The 18,815-nt window shown below is 31.1% G+C and overlaps 1 long non-coding RNA gene across 1 annotated transcript; it reads right to left on the bottom strand.

Annotated features, from left to right (window-relative positions):
- Positions 1-1,331: 1,331 nt before the first annotated feature.
- Positions 1,332-18,601, bottom strand: LOC123662207. The gene is made up of 3 exons (XR_006744452.1): positions 18,592-18,601; positions 5,639-5,643; positions 1,332-1,500 (listed from the first exon to the last, which is right to left on the bottom strand). It is a non-coding gene; the product is annotated as an uncharacterized LOC123662207 (long non-coding RNA).
- Positions 18,602-18,815: the final 214 nt, after the last annotated feature.

Raw genomic sequence — 18,815 nt, 5'->3', positions numbered from 1 at the left:
GAGTTTTTTGATTTTATCAGCATGAATTCGTATTGTGACTTCCATTTTGCTAATATTGTGAATGGACACCTTCAAGTCGAGATCACGTGTTAATGAGACGAGTTGGACAAGACGTCGTAAATTATCAGCTCTGCCGTGCTTTGAACTTCGATACCCTTCGCGTAGAGCCTCGTTTACACTCACTAGTGGAAATAGTCTAGTTGCTTACTATAGCATTTTTTGTTCTAGCTGACTGACTGAATTTCGTACCTCCATATTTTTTTCTTGATTATATCGTTTTATTTTCTCATATTTTTTTATATAACAAACATTTAGGTGATTTACTTTTATATAATTTTAAGTTTTAATACTTGATTGTACCACATAAAAGAAAATTACAATTTACCTACGAACTTAACAAAAAGCAAAGGCGATCTTTTATTTATATCATTGTAGATAATTATAACAATGTTAATAACAGTTTTATTATAATACCTACTATGTGAGTATTTTATAAAGATATTTGTTTTAGCAATTTGATACGAAAACGAAGTTAAAAAAATACATATTTTGTTTTTTTATATTTTTATAAACGAACGGAAAAATATTACAGACGACGAAAAAATTACGAAGTATCACACGACAAATGTACACATTTTGTATTCAAGGTTATCTACGTACATGTATTTACGAGTGTAGCTCACCAGGGCACGCCTATTTGCTTATATGGTAAATTAAGTAATATTTGACACACATTAACATTACATACATCTGAAACATAGAAACACTATAAACTCGTAGGTCGACAAACTCTGTACACTGATAATTTTTTCGAAACAAAAAATATTATTAATGCGTATGTATTTTATACATGCTTATAATTTAGCCTACAAAATATCGCAACTTATTATGTATAGCGCAGGGAAAACCATACATACTGACGAGTTCAGTAATAAATAAATAAGCATTTATATATCTGTATGTATTTGTATAAGAAATATTGAAGTTTAAGAAACGCATAAATTTAAATAATAGTTGATATGTCTTTTGAGGAAAACATTGGTATTATTTCACTAAAATAAAATGTTTTTATTTGGAGGTTCATTATTATAAATACTCTGAATTACTCATCTCATCATCATTGTTTAGCAAAATGAAAAAACTACGAGTATATTCCATATATAAATACAATCAGCGACAGAGAACTCTTTGATTCCCTAGTAGTAATGTGAATATTCACTTTTGTATTTTAACCGACTTCAAAAAAGGAGGAGGTTACTCAATTCGACCGTATATATATATATATTATCTATGTTTGGGGATAACTTCGTCGTTTATGAACCGATTTTGATATTTCTTTTTTTTTTCTTGGAAAGGAGATATTTCAAATATGGTACCATGATAAGAAAACCAGGGTCTGATGATGGAATACCAGAGTAATCGAGAGAAAACCTCGAAAATCGCAGTGACGACTAGTGGTAGTGCTTTTGTTAATTTTTTTTGTCTACTTACCTTGTATTACTTGTCGGTGTAATTGAAGTCAGTTTTTTTCATTTGCGAGCAAACACAATTATTACAATAAACGTCCATGTACAATTGAGTTTTACAGTGATAGAATCATTAGCCTTAGTGTGTGGTATAACATTGTTATTTTAAAAAAGGTTTTCAGAATTTGATACTCGCTCGTCCAGTAAAGTAAACGGTCCACAAAAGGCGCAAGTCCAGTGTTTGTGTTTTCAATTGAAGTCTGCGAAGATACTTGTAGCATATCGGAGCTAATTCGTATTTGTTTAGCGATATATATGTAATTGATCGCGGTTCGCCCCAAATGTCGTGATATTACTATAAATAATACTATATACCTATTTCCTTTTTTCTGATATAATTTTTTACGTAAAATATTTTAAAGATAAACATTTTGTTTATTAAAAAAGGCTAAAACACTTACATTATAATACGCTTATATTATTTCGGTTTTCTTTTTTTTTTTAATTTTTTTATTTAACATTTAAACAAGGGTAATGCACAAGAAGAAATGAAATTTAAGGCCCATTAATAGCTTATAATATAATTTTTATTGTACACTTGTATCGTTAATAAAAGCTAAATTTTGTTAATTAAACTTTTTTTGTTAATTATAGAATAATGTTTTCTGTAGGATCACTGATAAGACAACATTAGTACTTTGTTCAGTTAGTAAGTATATTCTATTTTTAGTTCTTCTATTTTTTAAAGTAGGCACTAAAGTATATAATGGAAATAAAATAAATATGTAAATTAAAAAATCGTACAATATCAAACTAAATTATTTATAAAAGACGTAGGCTATATTAGTCATGTATATAAAATGTTGTGTGCTCTTGAAAGAAGGACTGAAACAGTAAACGCTGATAAAATTTGCGCAGGATGTTTATTATTATTAATTATATTACCTATCATAAATAGTAGAATATATACGTAATATAATAGTAGAAGAAATGTATTTTTTGTTTCTGAACAGTAAACTCTGAAACTTGTGAACAGGTTTTATTTATTGCTTACTATAAAATAGCACTTATTAGTAAAATCTTCAATGAAAAGGCATATCCCACCAAAAACATTTTCATGTAAAATGTTGCCAAGACGAGATCATATGGCTCGTACTGTCAAAAAGTTATCAGATCTCATGTAGAGCCAAGCTTCTAACTCTACACGCCCTAACTCTACAAGCCCTAACTTCACAAACTCAACAACTTAGTCAAAATATGTGGCTTGGCCGTTTCGCTACCGTCACGTGGTACCGTAAGGTGAAAAATTTATTCACATGAGATCTGATAACTTTTTGACAGTGCGAGCCATATGATCTCGTCTTGGCAACATTTTACATGAAAATGTTTTTGGTGGGATTTCACTTCTTTTTGTAAGTTGCTTATGACAATATTATAGCTGCATTTTACCTCCGACACATTTTATACCATAAATATCATCACCATATTAGGTTTAAGCACGCTGTTTTTGATTTTATGTTGAACTGATATGCAAACGGTGACCTCCGCCAAAACTTAAATACCAAAATTACAAAATGTAAATTTTCGACAAAACCTAAAAACCGTTTTTTATTTTGTATGTATTTTATTATTATTATTATTTATAACAAGGAGTAACAAGGAGTTCCTATATCAATTTTCAGACCTCTAGCATCAAAATTTGCGGAAGTTTCATACAAACTTCCACCCCCTAGTTTAAGGGGTTGGGGGGTAAAAGTTCCAAGTTTTAGAATTTTTCTGTTGTTTGTGTACTAATACTAGCTTACATACCAAATTTCAGCTTTCTGGGACTTCAGGAAGTACTCTAAGAATTTTGATAATCATCAGTGAGTGACGAAATCGGGGTTTTTTTAGATATCAATAAAATCTAAAGTATAAGAGCTATGCAATTGAAACTTTATATATTAAATAAGTCTACTATTGGTAGTGCTATTCGTTTTTTTTTTTGGTTCGTCTTGGCGGGGGCACTACCGTGCCCCCAGATTTAAAAATAAAATATATCGATGTCTTTCCAGAAATCTCAAAAAAATCAATACCAAAATCATTTTCCTATATTCTTCGTGCTTGATGATGTGAGATAGAACCTGTAGGCATGAATTAAAAAATAATAATAATAAATTATTTAAAGTAAACTTGAGTATATTAAAATTAGAAATATTTAAATATAAAATTCATGTTATTGAATGTTGTATTTCACAATGCCATAATCCATGTTGTCCAATAAGTTAGATCAAATAATGCACGGACGTGCGACTTCCAATAATCATGTTTACTGAAATTGTTAGCACTGAACGGCCATCTTGTACGACCTCGTGTACGAATGTTATGGAAAATTACATATGGAAATTGAATCATTCAAATATCTATATTTTTATACTAATATTATCAAGAGGAAAAATTTAATCTTATTTATTTGTAACAGATAAACTCAAAAGTGCTTGATCGATTTTGATAATTCTCTAACCAGGAAAATCCTACGTTATAAATGAATGATCATAACTATATTTAACGGGCATAAAAAATAGCCTCTCGTTTAATATACGTGGGCAAACCCGCGGGCGGAAACCTAGTCTACATTATATTATATCTGCAAGTGTGAACAAATTATCACTTGCCTTAAAAGATTTCACGCCTGTAGTCGTTATACTTTGTTTTAAATTGTGTAGCTTATCAAATACTCGTAAATATAGTGTTACTCATAACGCATTTTTTGGAATTATATTAACAAGTTCCTTTGCGAAGATCGATTTCATTTTTTTTCATTTGTCGATCAATTTCATAAATTTAATGAAATGATATTATCAAAAATTATTTATTACTAGATAATATAATCATATACATATATAATGGGGTCATAGAATAATTAATATTATTATAATTAATTTTAATATTTTTATAATGTTAATATTATTATATTATAATTTTTTTTAAAAAAAATGTTATTTGCATTTACGCACTTTTCTTCATAATAAACTTTCTTATATAATAATAGTCTTTGTTTTTCAGTACCTATAGTGCTTTAAACAGTGCGTTGAAAAGTTAATTTTTATTCCAACTCTTTCTAAGTAGACTAGAAAATGTTGAAACAAAATAAAAACTTTTTGCCTTATAAACTAGAATGTGTACATAACACATAAACAACGTCTAAATTAAAATACAAAGTAACTTACCACGGACTGAAATAGAAGAAATAGAATTTTTATTTACCTATTGCGAGTATTCATAGAACTTTGATATCAAAGTTTGCAAAATGTGTGTTTAGAAAAGACTAGCTGGAGTTTTTTTTATAATATTTTAACGTAATAAAAGCAAGTCTTAACGTTGTGGTCTTTTCATGAGACGTATAGTCTAAGATCCGAACTAGACACGACTTTCGCCCATCTGCTTATTGGATAAAAGTTATTTTATATCTACTTTAGTATGTTAAAGATAAATCGCGAAAGGTTTGACTGAAAAATTGGCTATGCTATATTATATTCGGCAACGGCCCTTCAAACCAGACTTGTAGGAAGCAACCCTATGTCATCTCAGTCGCTCATTTCGATGTAAGATTTATTTATTAAACACCTGGGTGAACTAGAACATAAACTTTTCAATTTTTAATTAAATATAGGTAGACTGGTCAGGAATTTCCAGTCAACCCTTTTGCGATTATTTTTTTAATATGCTAAATCATTACAGCCTATACAGTCCACTGCTGGACATAGGCCTCCACAAGTTTACGCCAAAAATAACGTGAACTCATGTGTTTTGCCCATAGTCACCACGCTGGGCAGGCGGGTTGGTGACCGCAGTACTGGCTTTGTCGCACCGAAGACGCTGCTGCCCGTCTTCGGCCTGTGTATTTCAAAGCCAGCAGTTAGATGGTTATCCCGCCATCGGTCGGCTTCTTAAGATCCAAGGTGGTTGTGGAACCTTGTTATCCCTTAGTCGCCTCTTACAACACCCACGGGAAGAGAGGGGGTGGCTAAATTCTTTAGTGCCGTAGCCACACAGCACAATATGCTAAAATAAATATAAAATAATTTTCGTCCGTTAAGCAGAAGCTGATGGGTGAAGTTCGTCTATAGTTCGTATCTCCTACTAGTACAAGTAATTTATTATTTATAATATATTATTATTATATATACTACTACTACTAGGTGTACTCGGCGAACTTTGTACCCCAATATTTTCGTAAATATATCGATTTTTTTAATTTTAATTTTAATTTTGTAGTTGTACTTAACCTGGCAATAGTGCACTAAAAGAATATGCAATTTGGTGTAGTTGTTCGAACTTAATGTTCCTACAAAAGTCCGGGTCTTATTTTATATAAATAGACTTTGAAAACATAAAAAATTTACATACCTAACCAAAAGGAATTTTCATAAAAAAAAATTGCTTGCTTCACATCTTATTTACACACACACCGTCTGTAACTTCAAAGCTTGATAGACATAGATACCTACATGACACACCACTTTCGTCATTATGTGTATTACGATAAACCATTTAAAGCCTACTTACATGTAATGAAAACTATTAAAGTGTTAACACTTATAAAGCTCCACCTACTTAATAATGTAATTACAGAGACGTTTTTAACGGATTATAAAAACAATATAAGTATACTTGGAGTATAAGTCGTCACTTAGACATTATTTTACAAGTAAACACACTGGTGCTTATTAAGGTAAATATTTAAAATTGTATTCGTGTTATATGCTTTGGATTGCAACAAAATATTGTTTTTAACACTACCATTTATTTAATATTGACTCGTGTACCTATTTATGTCAATGAGCGGTAAATATTTTAAAGGCACATAAGTAAAAATAAATCATTTAATAAATATACACGTATATTTAGTTTATTTGCTTAGTTACATTTTTTTTGTATCAGTATTATATTGAGTATAAAAATTTTATTTTCATTCAAATTATTGTTATTAATTTTAAAGTACCTGGGTGACCGAGCTTTTTAGTAAATCGTGTTTTTTTGAAAATCATATTTAAATACGAATTACATATTGATAAAATATGAATAATATTGTCCGATTTTACCGACGTAATAATAAAAAATATGAACTGGTTATTTAAATAAAAAAATCATGAGCGCAATTAGAAAAAAAAGGAAAAAAATAATCAATGTGGGACATGGGGATTTGAACCGTGGTCTTCTCGGTCGATCCCGATCTGCCGATGAGGTGGGAACCTGAGATATTACAAATTTATTGACATTTGCGAAATTTACCTTCGTATTCTAACGATATTGTAGCCATTTTTTCTTTGCCTAAAAACAGAAATAAAACGACATTTTCTAAAAATGAATCCTAGCTATATCGATTTATCGCCCCCGAAATCCGTTGCATGCTAAATTTCATGAAAATCGTTGGAGCCGTTTTCGAGATTCAAATTATATATATACGAGAATTGGTCGTTCAATAGTATTAGATATATCTCAGAATGAAAATAATGTTTACGGTAACAACGGAAAGCTACTAAAGAGAGAATTAAAGTTGTAGAAATAAAATCTACAAAATATCAATCGGCATAAAAACTGTCAATTTTTTTTTCTATAAAAATATATTTTATCAAGCGTCCAGTACCTAAAACGTTTTTTAAAGTATGAGTCCTTAAAAGAGGAGTTTTCATGCCCAAAAACTAACCCTGATTTTTATAACTGTCTTTTAGAAACAAACAAAAAATCTTGGTAATATAATGTAATGTATGTGTATTGTTTTTATTGATCTGCTTATCAGAATGTTTATAATGTTTTTATTTTTTCTATTTTTGTTTAAAAATAAATGGTACTAACTTATCTATGTAATACTAATATTTACGCTATGATAATTTAAGAAATCGTTTATATTTTGTTGACATTTAACAAAATAATAGCTTTTTGTGTTGTAAAGTGGCTAAAAAAATGTGTTACTTACTGTCTTACCTACTATATTAAGTATGTTATTATCGGAAGCATACAAGCGTTTTCTTTCATTGTTTATTTTTCTTAATATAATTAAAATAAATACTCAATGATCTATTTTTAAATAGCAACTGTCATTTATCTAAATACTCGTGAATAAAAACACGTATTCAGATAGCTATTTCACGTCATATAAATAATCCTTTGCTGTGAAACGACTGTCATGTGTCTAGTAAATGATAATACAAATAAAAGCCGTGCAATTTAAAGATTCACGCTTTATCAACAAACTAGAACGTTTTCTGACAGTCTTAAAATGGTAATTATACGGAAAATTACCTGACATTAATTACCTCGTGATAACAGAACATCTTACTATTTATTTTAACATTACACATTGCAAATCTGTGGCATATTTGGTGTCATCTTATAAATTAATGTCAGTTTTTAAGCCTCTTGCTTTGCTTTGTTCTTATTCACGTGATAATAATTATTTTTTTATGCCACGAGGGTACAATTTGAAAAATTTTCCATGATTTCTGAGAAATGTTTAGTGATGATATCATACGTTTTATTTGATTATGCAATACAAGTTGCCGCCAATAGTTTTGCTTGTTAATTGCAGTCAATAATTATAATATATATGTACAATTTTGTTCAATAATTTGCCACCCTCTCGGAGGCACTAACAGGATTCCGTTTCTGTAGACATTTTGGCACTTCTCATTAAAAAACCGTAACGAGTAGTTTTGACAATCCCCTTTTGATGTTACTTATCATTATCTAAAAAATTCTGAAGAGACCGAAGTAGATCTGAATCAGAAATCCGATCTGAATCTGGATGCAAGATCATCCCGAGTAGAAATTTTTTCGTGTTCCTTAGAAGGATCGGACCGGGCATACCCGATCTGAACCGGATAAGGTATATAACGCAGAAGATTTGTCTGGATCTGATCAGGAAAAGCTTATCGGTCCGGATGAGATTCGAGTTGAGACTAGAGATCGAGTACGTCCGGTCCGGTCCTTTTAAAAAACATGAATGTATTAGTCTTGAAAAAATTGTTTAATAAAATATATATATGAATTGATATTATAAATATTATATTTATTTCCGTTTATTTTTCCAATGTATTATTTATTTTTGTTTTTACTTTAAATATTAATTATCTTTATTTATTTTTATATTATTAATTAATTACAATTATTTATTAAATTTTATTTATTAACTTCTAATAATTAACTACTAATTAACTATTTCCTATTACTTACTGGACTCCCTGCTAGACTGTCCTGATAACTGTATATATACTGAGTGCGCTTAGAAACAGGCTTAGTTCGCGTAATTTCGATGTTTTATTGTTAACATTTTTTTTTTTAATATTAATACTCGTATTATGAGAACAGTGTTCATTTTATAAAACGTATATTTGGCATAACACCAAATAGGATTTAATATTTATAAACAAATTAATTTTATGTAGAATATCAATTAATTACGTGAGCTATTTTTCGATCAGTTTAGTCTGCATATAGTAATAAATGCATAACAAATAATAAAAGAACAAATAACTTTATACCTAAGTATTCTATATATAAGCACCAATATATTTAAAAAAAACTATTTATTTAAAAGAAAATTTAAAAAAAAATTGAAATCTGCCAAATTCTGCCACTTTTATGACTCCATATCTGGACCAGACCTGGCCCTGATCCCGTATGCCTTACTATACTTGATTAAATTTTACATCTGGCTATCCTTATCTGGACCAGACCTGGTTCTGATGCAGTTATTCCTTACTATACTTGATTATATTTTACATCAGGCAATCCTTATCTGGACCAGACCTGGTCCTGATCCAGTATGCCTTACCATATTTGATTAAATATTTTCATCGGGCTATCCTTATCTGGACCAGACCTGATCTTGATAGGGGTTGCTGGGTCTGGCATGCCTCATTTTATCTTGATCCGGCCCAGATACATGATCTGGTTGAGCCTGACTTGTTTTCTAGTCGGATTTAAGACTTCCTAGACACACTCACTCAATTTTTGTTGAGTGTCTATAGACATATGGCTAATGTCGGGCGTTGTCGTGATGAAAGATCATATCTTTTCTGTTCATCAATTCTGAGCGCTTATTTTCTATCACCTGTTGAAAGTAGAAATCCAAATCAATGGTTTTATGCCCGGCGAATGATGATCGATGATGATGAGCTCATAATGAATGATGCCATTGTGATCTCACCATACACTCAATATTATCATTGCATGTCAACCCAGGTTTCGCGATAGTCTAGGGAGCTTGACTGACCTTTGACTACGATCTCTTTCGTACATTCTTATCGCACGTAGGTGATTCACTTTTCGTCAATAATTACAGATTCCATCAGGTTTGTGTCCAGTGAGTTCAGATCACTTTTTAAAAAATGTCGTCACGTTTGTTCGTGAACCATCGTATCATATGCTCCGCTATTTAAAATTATCAATGTCCCTGAGATATGCGTTCATACTTTTAGAATTAATCATTGAAAAGAACAAAATAATTTTTCGTATAATTATGTCTATAATCAATAGTAAGAGTTGACGAGCCACATTACCAATATGAAAAAATGTATTTATATCAGTCGGTTGTTACCTTAAGATCAGGCATAAAGTTGCTTACCTGAGGAACAGACGTACATGTATGTAATATATTTATTATTTATTATTAATTTACTACTACACAAACAATTTTAAAATCGGTATAGAATAACGATAAGCGCATTCAGAGAAATAAACAATATCATCAGTTTTGCTTAATATACTTGTTTATTAATAAGAATTTTATAAAGTAATATAATTGTGTATTTAATATTAAATTATATAAATTACTTGATATTATACTTAATATAAGTAATATACCTAGTTATCTACAATTCTACATAAGCATACTTCAGATTCATAACGCATTGATCTATTTAAGTGCGTCTGATGAAATAAAGGCAATTAGTAAACACTTCATACTAGTTTTCCATGGTTCTCTACATAACCCATTAGACACCGGAAGCGGCTAGTTTTAAAGCCAAAGAGGACATTATTTGATTAACACTAATTAGTATGAACTGGCCGAAAACATCTTGGATTTTTACGACTTTTACTATAAAATTTCACCTTAATACTTCTTATTTAATGGAAATAAAGTTTAAAATGCAATGTTTTTTAGTTTAAAAACGGTAAAATATCGTATTTGAGTAAATCCGATTTGGGTTTACGGTGAAAGTAACCACTTTCTAGTATGTATGTGTCTTATGTTAATTTTTTTATTAAGTTACATAACTGGCTAGTTCTTCCTAAGAACTGTTATCTATTAGAAAAAAAAAACAATACTCTATTCCTAACTTATTCTTAATAACAACAACTATAATTAAACAAAAATTCATATAAAAATGTGTGTGACATCACCGAGACGCGAATGGAGTTGCACGATTACGGAGATATTAAAAACATTATTTCTCGTAAGAGACGTTGCGCGGCAAAGTTTTTATTTTTATATATCAGGGCTTATATCGATTCTGAAGTAAACCCTAAAAACTTTTTGAAGTGTCTGTTCCTATTGTCACTATATGTGAGTATCCCAGAACTTGCCAGATAAGGCCACAACAACAACTGGGCCTATTTATAATTAGAAAGGATTAAAGGTAAAACCTAAAATAAATACGTTACTGTCTATGATATTTAAAAGTTTATAACTCATTTTACCCTTGTAATAATATATTACACCTATCATTCCCCAGTAATTAGTTAAACTACCCAACATGTGAAAGGCAACAATACATTAAATTAAATAAATCAATCACATCTCGAACGATTTCACGCACAATTTTTTCACAAAAGGTACAAGTCAAAGGGCCTATTGATCCTAAACGGGGGCTAACAACATTATACCCATGTAATACATATTTCATTATTACTACCTTTATGGTATGTTTAATTTTCTAGCAACCCTGAACATTTTTTTCACAAGGATTACAATAGCAGTTTGTCGTTCAATAGGGGGCGTTGTATTGTTGTACAATATTTTACAAACGTTTTGATATCGTTAAGGTATGGTCAGAAAAATATGAGAATGATTCACTATTTTTATAAATTTTTATTTAGTTCAAAATTATTGAATTTTAAGAATAATATTATAGTATTAAAATTGTAGTTTATTATTAATTTTTTTAAAGTATGTAATTATTCAATATTTCGGATTCGGTTTTCCTTATTTAATAGTCACAGTAACGACGTGTATTTTTAAATAAATTTGTTTTGCCGAGTCTAACGTCAAGAATGTGTATGCTATCGGTACGTCCGTAGATGTATCCAAAGCGACCTCAATAGTTCCTGAACGCATCAAACTCGCTATTCAGCAAGAGACACCGGCGTATTCACTTCCGCTTGCCCTTTCATTGTACAATTCGTCAAGGCAGCTTCGCGCCGCCGTCGGCCATACCCTACAATGGCTCAACAAAAATCGTATTCCAAATTCAAAAGAGCATCGTTGAGGTTTATTGGCTTAGCGCTTGATTGATTGTGCGAACGGCATCGCGATTTTTTTCAAACTTTTTATTTTCAATCGCATCCGATGTTGCCAGTTCGCGTTTTTTCTGGATTTATAGATCGATAATATATTTTGATTCGGGCGTGGCGAATTATCGATACTCTTTGTCGGTACAGGAAGTTTTATTTTGCAACAGGTACATTCTGTATGCGATTTCGTAATGCAAACTTGTTTAGTGCACTTGTGTTTACGTTCCGCATATTAAAAGTATCTATTAAGTGCTGAGATGGCTTGCTAATTGTTATTCATACTTTTCATTCTTAATGCTTTTAACAATGACAGAATAACAAACAAACGTCTAACAATTCTTGTAAAGGTTAGTAGGTTTTATGTTCTACGTTTTACAACATCTTTAATTTTTTTTTGTACCCAGTATTTTTGTACAGAAATCAGTATGTACTTAATAATAATAATAATTCTTAATAATAATTTATTAATAGACGCCGCGTTGGCGCAACGGTTACGGTCATGGATTGTGCCTGTTGCGCTGGCGGTTGCGGGTTCGATAGCACATGACAAACATTTGTATTGGCCATACAGGTGTTTGCCGTGGTCTGGGTGTTTGTGCAGTCCTTGTGGGTCTCTCCACCGTGCCTCGGAGAGCACGTTAAGCCGTCGGTCCCGGTTGTTATCATGTACACCTGATAGCGATCATTACTCATAGTACGGAATATATCCGCCAGCCCGCATTGGAGCAGCGTGGTGGATTAAGCTCTGATCCTTCTCCTACATGGGGAAAGAGGCCTATGCCCAGTAGTGGGATGTTACAGGCTGAAGCGAATAATTTATTTCACACATATGTCCATATTTTTGTTAGTTACATTTTATTTTTCTTAAACTACGTTAGTTTCAATAATTGTGACAAAACAAATTATACCAAATCAGAATCCAATCAAACAACACTAAAATCGAAATCAAAATTAATACGAGTATACTAAAATTCAATCAAACCCAAAATTAAAATCTTCACCAAATTCAATACTAAAATTCAATCAATATTACAATAATTAAAATTAAAAATTAAAATTAATACTAAAATTCAATCAAAATTACAAAAATTGAAATTAAAAACAAAATCAACACTAAAATTCAATCAAAACTGGAATTAAAATCAAAAACGAAACAAATATCAATATTAAAATTCAATCAAAATTAAAATTAAAACTAAAATCAAAATTCAATCAATTAAAAGCTTAAAAATAATGACATTCAATTTAAAAATTACAATATGTATATTAAATTATCACAAATTATCACAGTATTCAATATAAATTCAAAATTAGGTATAAGCAAAAATCAAAAATCAAAACTAAAATCAAAAATGAAAATCGAAATTGAAATTGAAATCAAAATTAAAATTAAACGTTAGTTACAGTAATTCTTAACAGCTATATAAGTTAAAAAAAAATAATACATATCAATATTTATGTTAGGATTTTTTATAATACGGAACCTATACTCAAAAATCATCAAAATAAAAAAATCTCTATATTAAAGAAATATTAGCATAAGTGGTCATGAAATATTCCTCGGTTTCAACTCACGCACAGGGCGCTTATTACGTAACCAAAACTCGAGATCCGCCTTTAAAACAAAACAATTTTATTTTTCCATATCACAAACTACATATTACACAAAAATTTACTTTATCACAAAATATTAAAGACTAGATTTAAATATTTCTATTATTGAGGAGTATTTGTAAGTTGGCCCCTCAAAAGACCGTGACACGTTTGTGCCACCGTGAATAAACGGACAGAAACGTTGCATATACATACAGACCGAAAAAGTACCATAATAAGAAAACCATCGAATTTAAATTTCGGTACAAAGGAATCTATTTACATTACAAACTATTATTTGGAACAATACGGAAATGATTTGTTTCTTTTGTCTATTACTATACATATTTGAAGATAGAAATTAAAGTTTTTTTTTCAAAGTCATATACTGAAATAGTTTTCTAGCTGGTCTGAAGCTAACCATCCATACCATTTTTATGGTAAGCGTTTAAATTGTCATAGTGTACTTGTTATATGTTATACATAGTCATTGTCAGTATATTGTCAATGTAGGTTTTTTTTGGTCACAATTATACTTTTAATTACGATTCAGCCTCTAACATTCCACTGCTAGGCCTCTTTCTCAAAGTAGGAGCTTAATCCAATAAGCTGTTCCACTGCGGATTGGCAGATAATATATCCCTTCTATGCGTAACAATCGCTATCAGGAGTATGTGCTAGAACATGCTTTCTAGGGCACGGTGACCCACAATGACAGACACCCAAATTGGAAAGAAATATTTGTACAAATACAAATCGAACAGGACAATCGAAAGGGAATCGAACTCAGAAACCGACGATGTTTAATCGCGCACATGGCATACGCACAACTACACCAGAGCGGTTGAATTTTGAATTATTTTTCTCACTTACTAACTCACTCACTTTTAACTAGTTGAGGCTAAAGCTTTTGTTTTATCGATCTCTAATGGTGTAAATATTGTGGTTTTTGTTTTACTTTTAGCTTCGTGGATTTTACTGTTTTGATTTGAAGAATAATATGTTGTATACTTTTAAATTGCATTGGACAAGTTACTGTTGTTTTTGTTCAGCCTAAACTCGTTGTACTAAGAAGACACAAAGTACGCAGGGAATGAAAGTGATATCCTAAACACAGGTTTCCAGTTAGGAGTCAGTCCCTACCTTCGTTAACAAGCAGACTAGTTATAACATAAGTAACTTGTAAGTCAATTTTACTATGTATTATATTTCATGGTGTGGGTTTGTGATTTTAAGCTAAAAAACTGTACTGTATATTTGTAAGCACTGTTGATTGTATACCAAGACATAAATAAATAAAAAAATGTTTTATTTTAAGTATCATACCTACTAAATATGTGCACCTCGTTTACTGAAAAAGTTCAAAGACTACACAGTCACAGTCATTAAAGAAAATGTTAAGAGTTTTTAAAGCTTCTTCTAAAAATGTATTTGTATGATTATTAATATTTGCACTTTGTTAAATTTTGGTATAGCCTACGTTTTGCAAAAGTGGTAAATAATCAACATTGTCTATAAACACCCATTAGCTAAAGAGCCCTAAATGCGTTGCTTTCAAAAAAATAAGGGTAGTAGGAGTTGACTAAGGATAAGAAAGTTGAGAGGTTATCTTTCCGCCATTTATACCATAATGGTCACTTCGCTACTGTTCAATTCGAGTGAAGTAAGTACCTGCGGTGATGTCAGTAGTTAGTCTTTACTGATGTCTGATAGCTAGATCTTACAATAAACAAATTCGTAATACAACAGTAATATAAAACTTTTGGTTTTATTTATAAACTAGCTGAGCCCGCGACTTCATCGGCGTGGAATTTAAGAAAAAAGTTATTTTAATTCGCAGAGTTAAGCCTAAGTTACTCCTTATTACACCAGATATCTGCCAGTGAAAGTCCCGTGAAAATCGGTCCAGCCGTTTCAGAGATTAGCCGGAACAAACAGACAGACAGACAGACAAAAATTGTAAAAAAAAAAGTTAATTTGGTATATGTACCGTGTATACATCTATATGCATTTAGTAAAAAGCGGTTATTTTAATATTACAAACAGACACTTCAATTTTATTTATTTGTATAGATAATAATAACCCACAAAACACACACAACGTTATTATTAAGTGGTATATATTAGTGAGTGGATGGACTACTGAGTCTTCTCTGTTCGTAAAATCTTGAATTTAAATTCAGCTATACATAAACGATCTCTCCCTTAGATTTATTAGATATTACGGAAGTACGGAGACGATAGTGAACCAAACCCAGCCATCAAAATAGCTGATTGAAAATACTATGTATTTTTATTATAACAAATCAAACTTAACGAACCCATTAGGATTTACTCGTATGTCGGAGCGCCAGAAACAGTACTAAAGCATAAACGACTAGGTATATAAATGTTCACGATGAGCGGGAATCAAACCAACGACCACTAAAGCCTTATATTGTGTGCCTATATTGTGGCCACTGTGCCAGTGCGTCGTCGATATTAAAACCACACAATACACTTGGACGTAAACATCAATAATTGCTATGACCACAAACAGTCCCTTTTTGTTTACGAAAATCATTAATAACAAAAGTCGGAACGATCACGCCACTGATCTTACGTATTCCATTCATCAAAAAAGGCCCATTAAATATACATTTAAAATTGTTATTTTACGTATGACAACACTCGACAATAGTATTTACATGCGATGTCAGTTTGTTTTACATTCTAAAATATTGAATGAACGCATATTTCTTTTGAAATTCAGTTAGTTTTTATCTCGGACATTATGTCAGTTATTATACTCGGTCCTATACATTGCATTTCTTTGTGACAAAGAGATGAATGAATAGAATAATAATAAGTCATGTCTGGCCGGTAGGAAGAATTGGGAATATGAAAAAAAAAAGTTTAGTGATACCAGCCGCCACGTGTTGTCGGGACAATGGGAATATAGGAATCGAACCTCCTTTTATAATTTGTGAGATTTTTGAGTAACAATAGTTTAAATTAATAAAAGACGTATTAAATTTTAACTATCCACCAACCCGCAGTAAAGCAGCATTGTGGATTAAGCTTCGATCCGTCACCTATATGGAAAAAGAGGTCTATGCCTAGCATTAGGATGTTACAGGTTAAATTGTAGTCGTAATTTAATATTTAACAGTAGCAGTGAACTTTCTAGACCAAGGTTGTGAGTTTGATATCCGCTTCGAATCTAGGCATAGGTATTATGTATATATTGTATTATGCGTAAATGTATTGATATTTATTTAAAAAAAAAGTGTGTGTCATCTCTGACACTTTAAGTTTATGATTTTTGAATATTATCTTATTTTATTTATTATCTTTAATTGGTAAAACGTCACTCTCAGCGTCTTTCCTCAGAATTTACAGCAGTTTCACACGATTTCACTGCTCAAATTTTATCCATACCACGGACGTCGCAAAACTTCAAAAATTACTCAAATACTCAACTGTAACACATAACATAACATAAACATCAAGCAACCTAATTTAGGAACAGACAGACAAATAGTGCAGATGAAAGTAGAGCCTAATCAGACAATATACGTTGTTTGACTCTTAACTGCATTCCTTCAAATGGTAAGCTCTACAGGTGTAATAGATCCCGTTCCGCCTAAAGAAAAGGCCAGAAATTTTTTGTTATATTTTACTTTGTCTTAATATAGGTACGACTCTCGCAAGGTACTTCAGCATAACCGTCCAATACTATTTTTATTAGATCTAAAAACATCTATAAAGTAAAATATTAAATATCACATACAATCAAAGAACCGCAGATGGAAACGAATTCTTTTTCTTATAGAATAACATATGTTTTTCATTGTAAATTACATACTCACGCACTCACGAAAAGTTTCATGCGGAACGAGAATTAGTAACGAGTAGTGTAAAACTATTTTTGGTCCAAATAAAGAATTTAATATTTATTTAATTTGTTAATAGAACAACCCATTTGAAGGAACGCACTTAGGAGTCGGACACCTTATATGTCTAATGATGATAATTGCTTTTACATAATCTACATAAAATAAAAATGTAATATATTTAACGTAAAAATAAATAATTTCCTACCACAATATACTACAAATTGATAATAGATACAACGAAATTTACGCACACATTTTTAATTCCTTATCGCTTATAATAAATTTCAGGTTTATTTTTATTTTTAACGCGTGTCGCATAATTTACGCGTGTGTTCAGAGGGCTCATAAATTCAGAATGATTTATTTTAGGATTTTGAGGTAGGCGTTATGTGCATACTTCTTGCAGATGTTAAGTAGGAAAAGATTTCCTTGAATAATACTAGCTGTTTTGTTAAATGTTTAACTTCTTGCAGATGAATAGTTGAAAATCCAGGACAACGTACTAGCGTATATGTATGGCGTATAGTCGCCTAGAACAACGACAGTCGCGGGTTCATTTGCTCAGAAAATTAGTCTTTGTATAAATACTCGTTTTGGTCTGGAAGACTGTAGTTCTTCAAACCATCCTTCAGGAAGAACATAAAGCTGTCGGTATCGGTCGGTCTGTATTACCAGTGATGGACTAAGCTCCAACGATTTTCTCTGCGAAGAAAGAAAATTGTTAGATTCTGATTCATACAAAAATTGTGTCAGTTTTTTTTTTCATGAAGCAGTGTAAGTTATAGCCTTTATATTTGTTCATTCTATTATTCATTTCCTTTGATGACGTTTAATACTACAAAAAAGGCACAGATAATTTCATAAATTTCAAGTAGAATGAAGAATACGTAAATCCGTTTACAATGACAAGGATCATAAAAACTGACACTTATAACGATTCTAGTTTATCTCAAACTGTTATTAAATCCGCGAAACTTTGATTATTACGAGGAAATGTTTACATAATGGAAGTGCTAACAATAGTGCCAAAAACACATTCTCACAAAAATATAACGATACAAAGGCTCGTTTTCCTATCCCGGACCACTTGATGTCCGCGTGTCGTATGCTGGCAACATCAAGGGCCCTTAAAAATGGCGCGTAAACTGACAGCTCACACTTGTCTATAGTTGACAAAAAAATACTCTCTACTACACTGTAATACGACTTAATTGTAGTGATAGGCACATTTGCGTCAGCGACAATCAATGTGATAGTCTACGCACCGATTTTTTGGCCTCTTCAAAAGGGATTATAGCATGACATTAATCTTTCCACAATCTATTTTATGCAGCTTTATTATGGATTATTGGAAACATAATGAAACGGTAGCAAATATAGT

This window comes from Melitaea cinxia, chromosome 18 (assembly GCF_905220565.1).
Source record: "Melitaea cinxia chromosome 18, ilMelCinx1.1, whole genome shotgun sequence".
NCBI lineage: Eukaryota > Metazoa > Arthropoda > Insecta > Lepidoptera > Nymphalidae > Melitaea > Melitaea cinxia.
The sequence above is the reverse complement of the archived record's forward strand: the minus strand, read 5'-3'. Positions and strand labels throughout refer to the sequence as shown.